At 45.9% G+C, this 13,436-nt stretch overlaps 1 pseudogene; it reads left to right on the plus strand.

The window, feature by feature from the left end:
- Window positions 1-579: 579 nt before the first annotated feature.
- Window positions 580-1,089, plus strand: LOC141028043 (uncharacterized; annotated as a pseudogene).
- The last annotated feature ends 12,347 nt before the right edge of the window (window positions 1,090-13,436 follow it).

Below are 13,436 nucleotides of genomic sequence, written 5' to 3' on the forward strand. Positions count from 1 at the left end.
TCTGTGACAAGTTCGTGCTCGTGAAATACAAGGCCATGGGCGCGGTGGCAGCGTTCGTGCGCTGGAGAAACTCCGTGTTCTTCCTCCTCCTTCCTTCTTCTTCCTGGAGTGAGCCACGGCGAGGGAGAGCAAGCTGAGTGACAGAGAGAGGAGGGCACTGGCGAGGAGGCGCGGCAACAACATTTGGCATCAGAGCCAGGTTCTGTCCAGGGCGCGCCGGCGATGTCGATCGTCCCCTACGGCGGCGGTGCTAGCGGTTCGTTGCCGCAGCAGGTGCCGCTGCTCACCGGAGAGAACTACACGGCGTGGTCGATCAAGGTGGAGGCAAACCTTGATGCGGCCGGGCTGTGGGAGGCGGTGGTCGTCCAGGAGGACGCGGCGGCCGCCGTGATCGCGAAGAAGGACAAGCCGGCGAGGGCGTATCTGCTCGGCGCGCTCGCGGAGGACTTGCTGCTGCAGGTGGCGGCGAAGAAAACTGCGGCGGAGGTATGGGCAAGCCTGAAGGCGCGGTTCGTCGGTGCGGACCGCGTGCGGGCGGCGCGGCTGGGCACACGGCACGGGGAGTTCGAGCTCCTGCGCATGGCGAGCGGCGACACGCTGGACGAGTTCGCCGGCAAGCTCGATGGCATGGCGGCGCGTTACGCGGCGCTCGGCTCAACCCTGGAAGACGCCGCGCTGGTGAAGAAGCTGCTCGACTCCGTGCCGGACCGCCTGTACGCGGCGGTGGCCGGGATCGAGCAGTTTTGCGACGTATCGACGATGCCGTTCGAGGAGGCGCTCGGGCGGCTGAAAGCGTTCGACGAACGGCTCCGACGACGCGGGCAGGCAGGCGGCGAGAGCGCGGACGGGCAGCTGATGTTCACCGCGGCGCAATGGCGGGCGCGTGAACGATAGCGAGGCGGAGCTCGGGATGACGACGACGGGGCGCGCAGCGAGGCGTCGGGCTTCGGCGGCAACCGGAAGGGCCGGTGCTACAAGTGCGGCGAGCGGGGTCACTTCAAACGTGACTGCCCGCGGTGGAAGAAGGCACCAGCGCCGGAGCATGCACTGCTGGTCGACGGGGACGCCGAGGACGCTGGGCTGCTCTGAGCTGCGGCTTAGGGCGCAAATGTTAGGCAGAATAAGCCGCGGCGACGAGCTCACCGCGTCGGGTGCGTGTATGGGCGCGCGCCAGACATAGCGGGCGCGTCGGGACCGCGGGGAGCGTGTGTGTAGGCGTGCGTGTGTGCGTGGGTGCGGTGCATGGGCGTGTCCATGTGATCGAACACCGCACGGGTGTGTGTAGAGGTAGCCGTTGGCGTGCGGGGTGAGCACGTTGAGCTGGTCCATCGCGGGCTCGCCGCGCCCGGGCGTGTGCGTGCATGTTGGGGAGGGCGCGGTAGAAGCGGGCGGGACGGGTGCTCGACGTGGGCTGGGACGTGGGTGCGTGCCCGACGCGTCCCTGGGTATAAGACCCCGTGTAATGGTTCTGCTCTGTGACGAGTTCGTGCTCGTGAAATACAAGGCCGTGGGCGCGGCAGCAGCGTTCGTGCGCTAGAGAAACTCCGTGTTCTTCCTCTTCCTTCCTTCCTTCTTCTTCCTTGAGTGAGCCACGGCGAGGGAGAGCAAGCTGAGTGATAGAGAGAGGAGGGCACTGGCGAGGAGGCGCGGCAACAACAGTTACTACAACACTTGCACAACAAGAAGACTAAACCAAGATTGATTATGACACGCCAGTGGTGTGGTAAGCCATGCCTGCAGAAGATGTGTCCCATGTCATTCAAGCCTAGCTCCTCCTTTTGCTCCCAGCTCATTTCATACTCCTCAACTGCAATAGTTAACCAACTGCCAAGGTCAGAATTATGAATTCTCAGAGGACAACCAACTTTAAACGGAAAAATCCAAAGAGGATATTCCAGCAATTCACAACAATGACTAAATCACACAGTGCAGGCAAAACGAAAACAAAAAGTTTGCAAGATCAATATCATTTGGTTCAAAATTTTGAAGTTATATGGATGAATGATGATGTTTATGATTGATTGGTTAGGCTAACTTGTTAGCGGCCGAGAAAACTTGTTTGTTAGCTGCCTATCATCTTCTGTCGAATCTCTAGCTGGAACAATGAACCAAACCGCCATGTTCCCTTGAAACTAATGTCAACAAAATAAATGTCTTACTGCAAAGTCTTGAAGAACATAGTAAAGATATACATAGGGAATTAATATAGAGTAATCCAAAAGAAGAACTAATCAATTGAAAGGTATCCGGATCGTATGAGGAATGAAACAACACCTTCATTAACATGTTAGACCGGGATGAACCAATCAAACAATAGTCAAATAAATAGAGGAGCAGGCATACCCGAATTCCCCAATAGGTATGTTTATCAGATGGATCAAATGAACTCTAGCCATAACCCATCATTCTTGGTATGGTTTGTGGCACAGGATGGTGGTGTCACACTCCTGCAATTGACATGTGGTTAAAGTATGACCAGCAGCTGCATTCACCTCAACATAACTCAGAAGACAAATCCCCACAAAAGGAAATTCAAAAGATAGATAATAATTGGTAGAAACCTAGATCAAACTGAGTAAGAAATACCTCAGATTAAGCATTCATAATTTGATTTTCCAGTGAAAATCATAACTTGGTCAGAAAATAAAATACCTAAAGATTCTGTTGTACGGGATTTGCTCTAACTCCGCCAGAGAATTTTGGATTTGGGGTAGTGTATTCTATTGCAGGAAGTCTAACACAAGACTGGGGATCAATTTTATGCCAACAATGTATGGATAAAGTAATCTTTACTGAATACAATTCAGAAAAAATGCCGCCAACTACAGGTAAGTTTCCATGTATCTACTTACATGTTTTCTCAAAAATAAAATGGATGAATCCTTACCTTATGTAATTTTTTTTGTTTTAGAAAAATCTTGTTTCTCTATTATTGTTAGATCCTTATGAACATATATTTTCCATAGTTCTTCAACATACAAGTAATCTTGACGTCTTGATTCTTGGTACTGCATGGTGGTTGTGATCAAGTCATTTAATTTAAGTGCAAAAACTGAAATGGCTTGCAACAGTTCACTATGGCCCTGTTCGTCAAGATAAAAAATACTACTCCCTCCATCCCAAAATAAGTGCCGCTGATTTTGTACTAAATTATTACAAATTTTGTACTACATCAGCGACACTTATTTTGGGACGGAAGAATATATAATTGGCGTTCATGGAGTGACCATGAACGTACTCAGAAAACGCATGCAGTGACCGAATTTGAAATAGAAACTTGACGACCATCGCATAGTATCTAAACTCATGTGCCACATAGGAAAAACCTTATAAGATAAACTCGAACGGATAAACTTCAGACTGAGACCTTCACTTACCTTTCATTATTATATAGAGAATAACCTGCAGAGATAAGGATTTTCACATAGCATCTTCTCAAAAAAAAACTGCATGCAATACAACAGCTATTGTAACTGAGTATACCATAATCTATAGTATTCGTTTGTGAAGATGAGATTTGTGTAAAATTCCTTGTATAAAAGAAATCTGCACACAACAGCTACTGTAACTGCCTACCGTTACTTGGGAGTATAATATGCAATGTTTTAAATGGCGGGTTATGGCACATAGTGGCAGAATCGTTAGTGCGCTAGCTGAACACCTTAGCATGAAGGCCCTCCAAAAGATATAGTGGGCAGGGAGGAGCAATGCTTGCAGCTGGCTATCTATTTCATACTCGACATGTCGTTGACAACCAAGTGAAGCTGCTGCAACTTGTAAGGCGCACACATGGTGGGTGTCTTGCCATGCTAATCTTTCCCTATGTCTTGGTCCATACTGGGGAAACAAATAACCTGCATACTAATCAAGAACATACTTAGAAAATGCATGCAAGGACTGAATATATGTAAGTAAAAATTATCGACCTTGCGCTACTACTACTGTATCATTGCAACAATAAGAATTTACACCCAACATCCTGTAGAAAGAAATCTGCACACAACATTAGCTATCATTACTTGAGACCAAAATTAACTACCTTTAGCGGTTATCTCTCGCATAGAATTATATCCCGTTTTTAACTTTTCTGCACAATAATCTGCAGAGAAACAACCATAGAGTAGATCTTTTCTTTAAGCATTACCAAATCTCGACATTCATCTGAACAAAAATAACAATTTGCATAGCTATTTTATTTAAGAATTACCTCAAACACATGAGCAGGTGCAAGTATCCAACAGGAAGACGCTGTTGGAAATATGCCCTAGAGGCAATAATAAAATGGTTATTATTGTATTTCCTTGTTCATGATAATTGTCTGTTGTTCATGCTATAATTGTATTAACTGGAAACCGTAATACATGTGTGAATACATAGACCACAACATGTCCCTAGTAAGCCTCTAGTTGACTAGCTCGTTGATCAATAGATGGTTATGGTTTCCTGACCATGGACATTGGATGTCATTGATAACGGGATCACATCATTAGGAGAATGATGTGATGGACAAGACCCAATCCTAAGCATAGCACAAGATCGTGTAGTTCGTTTGCTAGAGCTTTTCTAATGTCAAGTATCATTTCCTTAGACCATGAGATTGTGCAACTCCCGGATACCGTAGGAATGCTTTGGGTGTACCAAACGTCACAACGTAACTGGGTGGCTATAAAGGTGCACTATAGGTATCTCCGAAAGTGTCTGTTGGGTTGGCACGAATCGAGACTGGGATTTGTCACTCCGTATGACGGAGAGGTATCTCTGGGCCCACTCGGTAATGCATCATCATAATGAGCTCAATGTGACTAAGGAGTTAGCCACGGGATCATGCGTTACGGTACGAGTAAAGTGACTTGCCGGTAACGAGATTGAACAAGGTATTGGGATACCGACGATCGAATCTCGGGCAAGTAACGTACCGATTGACAAAGGGAATTGTATACGGGATTGATTGAATCCTCGACATCGTGGTTCATCCGATGAGATCATCGTGGAACATGTGGGAGCCAACATGGGTATCCAGATCCCGCTGTTGGTTATTGACCGAAGAGTCGTCTCGGTCATGTCTGCATGTCTCCCGAACCCGTAGGGTCTACACACTTAAGGTTCGGTGACGCTAGAGTTGTAGAGATATTAGTATGCGGTTAACCGAAAGTTGTTCGGAGTCCCGGATGAGATCCCGGACGTCACGAGGAGTTCCGGAATGGTCCGGAGGTAAAGATTTATATATGGGAAGTCCTATTTTGGCCACCGGAAAATGTTTGGGATTTTTCGGTATTGTATCGGGAAGGTTCTAGAAGGTTCCGAAGTGGGGCCCACCTGCATGGGGGGACCCACATGAACGTGGGTAGTGGGGGCAAGGCCCCACACCCCTGGTCAAGGCGCACCAAGATCCCACCTTAGAAGGAATAAGATCATATCCCGAAGGGATAAGATCAAGATCCCTAAAAAGGGGGGATAACAATCGGTGGGGAAGGGAAATGATGGGATTTCTTTTTCCCACCTTTGCCAACACCCCAATGGACTTGGAGGGCAAGAAACCAGCCCCCTCCACCCCTATATATAGTGGGGAGGCGCATGGGAGCAGCACCCCAAGCCCTGGCGCCTCCCTCCCTCCCGTGACACCTCTTCCTCCCCGCTTGCGCTTGGCGAAGCCCTGCCGGGATCCCGCTACTTCCACCACCACGCCGTCGTGCTGCTGGATCTCCATCAACTTCTCCTCCCCCCTTGCTGGATCAAGAAGGAGGAGACGTCCCCGCTCCGTACGTGTGTTGAACGCGGAGGTGCCGTCCGTTCGGCGCTAGGATCATCGATGATTTGGATCACGACGAGTATGACTCCATCAACCCCGTTCTCTTGAACGCTTTCGCGCGCGATCTACAAGGGTATGTAGATGCACTCCCCTCTCTCTCGTTGCTAGATGACTCCATAGATTGATCTTGGTGATACGTAGAAAATTTTAAATTTCTGCTACGTTCCCCAACAGTGGCATCATGAGCCAGGTTTATGCGTAGATTCTATGCACGAGTAGAACACAAAGTAGTTGTGGGCGACGATTTGTTCAATTTGCTTACCGTTACTAGTCTTATCTTGATTCGGCGGCATTGTGGGATGAAGCGGGCCAGACCGACCTTACACGTACTCTTACGTGAGACAGGTTCCACCGACTGACATGCACTTGATGCATAAGGTGGCTAGCGGGTGTCTGTCTCTCCCACTTTAGTCGGATCGGATTCGATGAAAAGGGTCCTTATGAAGGGTAAATAGCAATTGGCATATCACCGTTGTGGCTTTTGCGTAGGTAAGAAACGTTCTTGCTAGAAACCCATAGCAGCCACGTAAAACATGCAACAATAATTAGAGGACGTCTAACTTGTTTTTGCAGGGTATGCTATGTGATGTGATATGGCCAAAAGGATGTGATGAATGATATATGTGATGTATGAGATTGATCATGTTCTTGTAATAGGAATCACAACTTGCATGTCGATGAGTATGACAACCGGCAGGAGCCATAGGAGTTGTCTTAATTTATTGTATGACCTGCGTGTCAATGAAAAACGCCATGTAATTACTTTACTTTATTGCTAAGCGTTAGCCATAGTAGTAGAAGTAATAGTTGGCGAGACAACTTCATGAAGACACGATGATGGAGATCATGATGATGGAGATCATGGTGTCATGCCGATGACGAAGGTGATCATGCCGCGCCTCGAAGATGGAGATCAAAAGGCGCAAGATGATATTGGCCATATCATGTCACTTTATGATTTGCATGTGATGTTTGTCATGTTTACATCTTATTTGCTTAGAACGACGGTAGCATAAATAAGATTATCCCTCACTAAAATTTCAAGAGATGTGTTCCCCCTAACTGTGCACCGTTGCGAAGGTTCGTTGTTTCGAAGAACCACGTGATGATCGGGTGTGATAGATTCTAACGTTCGCATACAACGGGTGTTGACGAGCCTAGCATGTACAGACATGGCCTCGGAACACAAGCAAAACACTTAGGTTGACTTGACGAGCCTAGCATGTACAGACATGGCCTCGGAACACAAGGGACCGAACGGTCGAACATGAGTCGTATAGTAGATACGATCAACATGGAGATGTTCACCGATGATGACTAGTCCGTCTCACGTGATGATCGGACACGACCTAGTCGATTCGGATCATGTATCACTTAGATGACTAGAGGGATGTCTATCTAAGTGGGAGTTCATTAAATAATCAGATGAACTTAATTATCATGAACATAGTCAAAAGGTCTTTGCAAATAATGTCGTAGCTTACGCTTTAGTTCTACTAAGATATGTTCCTAGAGAAAATTTAGTTGAAAGTTGATAGTAGCAATTATGCGGACTGGGTCCGTAAACTGAGGATTGTCCTCATTGCTGCACAGAAGGCTTATGTCCTTAATGCACCGCTCGGTGTGCTGAACCTCGAGCGTCGTCTGTAGATGTTACGGAACATCTGACATACACGTTTTGATGACTACGTGATAGTTCAGTGTGTGATGCTAACGGTTTAAAATTGTGGCACCAAAGACGGTTTTGAAACGTCGCAGAACATATGAGATGTTCCAAAGACTGAAATTGGGATTTCAGACTAATGCCCACGTCAAGAGGTATGAGACCTCTGACAAGTTTCTTAAGCCTGCAAACTAAGGGAGAAAAGCTCAATCGTTGAGCATGTGCTCAGATTGTCTGAGTACTATAATCACTTGAATCGAGTGGGAGTTAATCTTCCAGATGAGATAGTGATGGTTCTCCATAGTCACTGCCACCAAGCTATTAGAGCTTCGTGATGAACTATAACATATCAGGGATAGACATGATGATCCTTGAGCAACTCGCGATGTTTGACACCGCGAAAGTAGAAATCAAGAAGGAGCATCAATTGTTGATGGTTAGTAAAACCACTAGTTTCTAGAAGGGCAAGGGCAAGAAGGGATACTTTATGAAACGGCAAATCAGTTGCTGCTCTAGTGAAGAAACCCAAGGTTGAACCCAAACCCGAGACTAAGTGCTTCTGAAATGAGGGGAACGGTCACTGAAGCAGAACTACCCTAGATACTTCGTAGATAAGAAGGCTGGCAAGGTCGACAGAAGTATATTGGATATACATTATAGTAACGTGTACTTTACTAGTACTCCTAGTAGCACCAGGGTATTAGATACCGGTTCGGTTGCTAAGTGTTAGTAACTCGAAATAAAAGCTGCGGAATAAACAGAGACTAGCTAAAGGTGAGATGAAGATATGTGTTGGAAGTGTTTCCAAGGTTGATGTGATCAAGCATCGCATGCTCCCTCTACCATCGAGATTGGGGTTAAACCTGAATAATAATAATTTGGTGTTTGTGTTGAGCATAGACATGATTGGATTATGTTTATCGCAATACGGTTATTCATTAAAGGAGAATAATGGTTACTCTGTCTATTTGAATAATACCTTCAATGGTCTTGCACCTAAAATGAATGGTTTATTGAATCTCGATCGTAGTGATACACATGTTCATGCCAAAAGATATAAGATAGTAATGATAGTACCACATACTTGTGGCACTGCCACTTGAGTCATATTGGTATAAAACGCATGAAGAAGCTCCATGTTGATGGATCTTTGGACTCACTCGTTTTTGAAAAGATTGAGACATGCGAACCATGTCTATTAGTATATATGCATGAAGAAAGTCCATACAGATGGATCATTTGGACTCACTTGATTTTGAATCACTTGAGACATGCAAATCATACCACATGGGCAAGATGACTGAAAGGCCTCGTTTTCAATAAGATGGAACAAGAGAGCAACTTGTTGGAAGTAATACATTTGATGTGTGCAATCCAATGAGTGCTGAGGCACACAGTGGGTATCGTTATGTTCTTACTTCATAGATGATTTGAGTAGATGCTGAGTATATTTACTTGATGAAACACAAGTCTGACTTATTGAAAGGTTCAAGTAATTTCAGAGTGAAGTTGAAGATCGTCGTGACAAGAGGATAAAATGTCATTGTGGAAAGTGTTTCACAACTAATACCGCCTGGAACGCCATAGTGTGATGGTGTGTCCGGACATCATAACTGCACCCTATTGGATATGGTGCATACCATGATGTCTCTTATCGAATTACCACTATCGTTCATGATAATTGTCTGTTGTTCATGCTATAATTGTATTAACTGGAAACCGTAATACATGTGTGAATACATAGACCACAACATGTCCCTAGTAAGCCTCTAGTTGACTAGCTCGTTGATCAATAGATGGTTATGGTTTCCTGACCATGGACATTGGATGTCATTGATAACGGGATCACATCATTAGGAGAATGATGTGATGGACAAGACCCAATCCTAAGCATAGCACAAGATCGTGTAGTTCGTTTGCTAGAGCTTTTCTAATGTCAAGTATCATTTCCTTAGACCATGAGATTGTGCAACTCCCGGATACCGTAGGAATGCTTTGGGTGTACCAAACGTCACAACGTAACTGGGTGGCTATAAAGGTGCACTATAGGTATCTCCGAAAGTGTCTGTTGGGTTGGCACGAATCGAGACTGGGATTTGTCACTCCGTATGACGGAGAGGTATCTCTGGGCCCACTCGGTAATGCATCATCATAATGAGCTCAATGTGACTAAGGAGTTAGCCACGGGATCATGCGTTACGGTACGAGTAAAGTGACTTGCCGGTAACGAGATTGAACAAGGTATTGGGATACCGACGATCGAATCTCGGGCAAGTAACGTACCGATTGACAAAGGGAATTGTATACGGGATTGATTGAATCCTCGACATCGTGGTTCATCCGATGAGATCATCGTGGAACATGTGGGAGCCAACATGGGTATCCAGATCCCGCTGTTGGTTATTGACCGAAGAGTCGTCTCGGTCATGTCTGCATGTCTCCCGAACCCGTAGGGTCTACACACTTAAGGTTCGGTGACGCTAGAGTTGTAGAGATATTAGTATGCGGTTAACCGAAAGTTGTTCGGAGTCCCGGATGAGATCCCGGACGTCACGAGGAGTTCCGGAATGGTCCGGAGGTAAAGATTTATATATGGGAAGTCCTATTTTGGCCACCGGAAAATGTTTGGGATTTTTCGGTATTGTATCGGGAAGGTTCTAGAAGGTTCCGAAGTGGGGCCCACCTGCATGGGGGGACCCACATGAACGTGGGTAGTGGGGGCAAGGCCCCACACCCCTGGTCAAGGCGCACCAAGATCCCACCTTAGAAGGAATAAGATCATATCCCGAAGGGATAAGATCAAGATCCCTAAAAAGGGGGGATAACAATCGGTGGGGAAGGGAAATGATGGGATTTCTTTTCCCCACCTTTGCCAACACCCCAATGGACTTGGAGGGCAAGAAACCAGCCCCCTCCACCCCTATATATAGTGGGGAGGCGCATGGGAGCAGCACCCCAAGCCCTGGCGCCTCCCTCCCTCCCGTGACACCTCTTCCTCCCCGCTTGCGCTTGGCGAAGCCCTGCCGGGATCCCGCTACTTCCACCACCACGCCGTCGTGCTGCTGGATCTCCATCAACTTCTCCTCCCCCCTTGCTGGATCAAGAAGGAGGAGACGTCCCCGCTCCGTACGTGTGTTGAACGCGGAGGTGCCGTCCGTTCGGCGCTAGGATCATCGGTGATTTGGATCACGACGAGTACGACTCCATCAACCCCGTTCTCTTGAACGCTTCCGCGCGCGATCTACAAGGGTATGTAGATGCACTCCCCTCTCTCTCGTTGCTAGATGACTCCATAGATTGATCTTGGTGATGCGTAGAAAATTTTAAATTTCTGCTACGTTCCCCAACAGTGGCATCATGAGCCAGGTTTATGCGTAGATTCTATGCACGAGTAGAACACAAAGTAGTTGTGGGCGACGATTTGTTCAATTTGCTTACCGTTACTAGTCTTATCTTGATTCGGCGGCATTGTGGGATGAAGCGGCCCGGACCGACCTTACACGTACTCTTACGTGAGACAGGTTCCACCGACTGACATGCACTTGATGCATAAGGTGGCTAGCGGGTGTCTGTCTCTCCCACTTTAGTCGGATCGGATTCGATGAAAAGGGTCCTTATGAAGGGTAAATAGCAATTGGCATATCACCGTTGTGGCTTTTGCGTAGGTAAGAAACGTTCTTGCTAGAAACCCATAGCAGCCACGTAAAACATGCAACAATAATTAGAGGACGTCTAACTTGTTTTTGCAGGGTATGCTATGTGATGTGATATGGCCAAAAGGATGTGATGAATGATATATGTGATGTATGAGATTGATCATGTTCTTGTAATAGGAATCACGACTTGCATGTCGATGAGTATGACAACCGGCAGGAGCCATAGGAGTTGTCTTAATTTATTGTATGACCTGCGTGTCAATGAAAAACGCCATGTAATTACTTTACTTTATTGCTAAGCGTTAGCCATAGTAGTAGAAGTAATAGTTGGCGAGACAACTTCATGAAGACACGATGATGGAGATCATGATGATGGAGATCATGGTGTCATGCCGATGACGAAGGTGATCATGCTGTGCCTCGAAGATGGAGATCAAAAGGCGCAAGATGATATTGGCCATATCATGTCACTTTATGATTTGCATGTGATGTTTGTCATGTTTACATCTTATTTGCTTAGAACGATGGTAGCATAAATAAGATTATCCCTCACTAAAATTTCAAGAGATGTGTTCCCCCTAACTGTGCACCGTTGCGAAGGTTCGTTGTTTCGAAGCACCACGTGATGATCGGGTGTGATAGATTCTAACGTTCGCATACAACGGGTGTTGACGAGCCTAGCATGTACAGACATGGCCTCGGAACACAAGCAAAACACTTAGGTTGACTCGACGAGCCTAGCATGTACAGACATGGCCTCGGAACACAAGGGACCGAACGGTCGAACATGAGTCGTATAGTAGATACGATCAACATGGAGATGTTCACCGATGATGACTAGTCCGTCTCACGTGATGATCGGACACGACCTAGTCGATTCGGATCATGTATCACTTAGATGACTAGAGGGATGTCTATCTAAGTGGGAGTTCATTAAATAATCAGATGAACTTAATTATCATGAACATAGTCAAAAGGTCTTTGCAAATAATGTCGTAGCTTACGCTTTAGTTCTACTAAGATATGTTCCTAGAGAAAATTTAGTTGAAAGTTGATAGTAGCAATTATGCGGACTGGGTCCGTAAACTGAGGATTGTCCTCATTGCTGCACAGAAGGCTTATGTCCTTAATGCACCGCTCGGTGTGCTGAACCTCGAGCGTCGTCTGTAGATGTTACGAAACATCTGACATACACGTTTTGATGACTACGTGATAGTTCAGTGTGTGATGCTAACGGTTTAAAATTGTGGCACCAAAGACGGTTTTGAAACGTCGCAGAACATATGAGATGTTCCAAAGACTGAAATTGGGATTTCAGACTAATGCCCACGTCAAGAGGTATGAGACCTCTGACAAGTTTCTTAAGCCTGCAAACTAAGGGAGAAAAGCTCAATCGTTGAGCATGTGCTCAGATTGTCTGAGTACTATAATCACTTGAATCGAGTGGGAGTTAATCTTCCAGATGAGATAGTGATGGTTCTCCATAGTCACTGCCACCAAGCTATTAGAGCTTCGTGATGAACTATAACATATCAGGGATAGACATGATGATCCTTGAGCAACTCGCGATGTTTGACACCGCGAAAGTAGAAATCAAGAAGGAGCATCAATTGTTGATGGTTAGTAAAACCACTAGTTTCTAGAAGGGCAAGGGCAAGAAGGGATACTTTATGAAACGGCAAATCAGTTGCTGCTCTAGTGAAGAAACCCAAGGTTGAACCCAAACCCGAGACTAAGTGCTTCTGAAATGAGGGGAACGGTCACTGAAGCAGAACTACCCTAGATACTTCGTAGATAAGAAGGCTGGCAAGGTCGACAGAAGTATATTGGATATACATTATAGTAACGTGTACTTTACTAGTACTCCTAGTAGCACCAGGGTATTAGATACCGGTTCGGTTGCTAAGTGTTAGTAACTCGAAATAAAAGCTGCGGAATAAACAGAGACTAGCTAAAGGTGAGATGAAGATATGTGTTGGAAGTGTTTCCAAGGTTGATGTGATCAAGCATCGCATGCTCCCTCTACCATCGAGATTGGGGTTAAACCTGAATAATAATAATTTGGTGTTTGTGTTGAGCATAGACATGATTGGATTATGTTTATCGCAATACGGTTATTCATTAAAGGAGAATAATGGTTACTCTGTCTATTTGAATAATACCTTCAATGGTCTTGCACCTAAAATGAATGGTTTATTGAATCTCGATCGTAGTGATACACATGTTCATGCCAAAAGATATAAGATAGTAATGATAGTACCACATACTTGTGGCACTGCCACTTGAGTCATATTGGTATAAAACGCAT

This window comes from Aegilops tauschii, chromosome 7 (genome assembly GCF_002575655.3).
Source record: "Aegilops tauschii subsp. strangulata cultivar AL8/78 chromosome 7, Aet v6.0, whole genome shotgun sequence".
NCBI lineage: Eukaryota > Viridiplantae > Streptophyta > Magnoliopsida > Poales > Poaceae > Aegilops > Aegilops tauschii.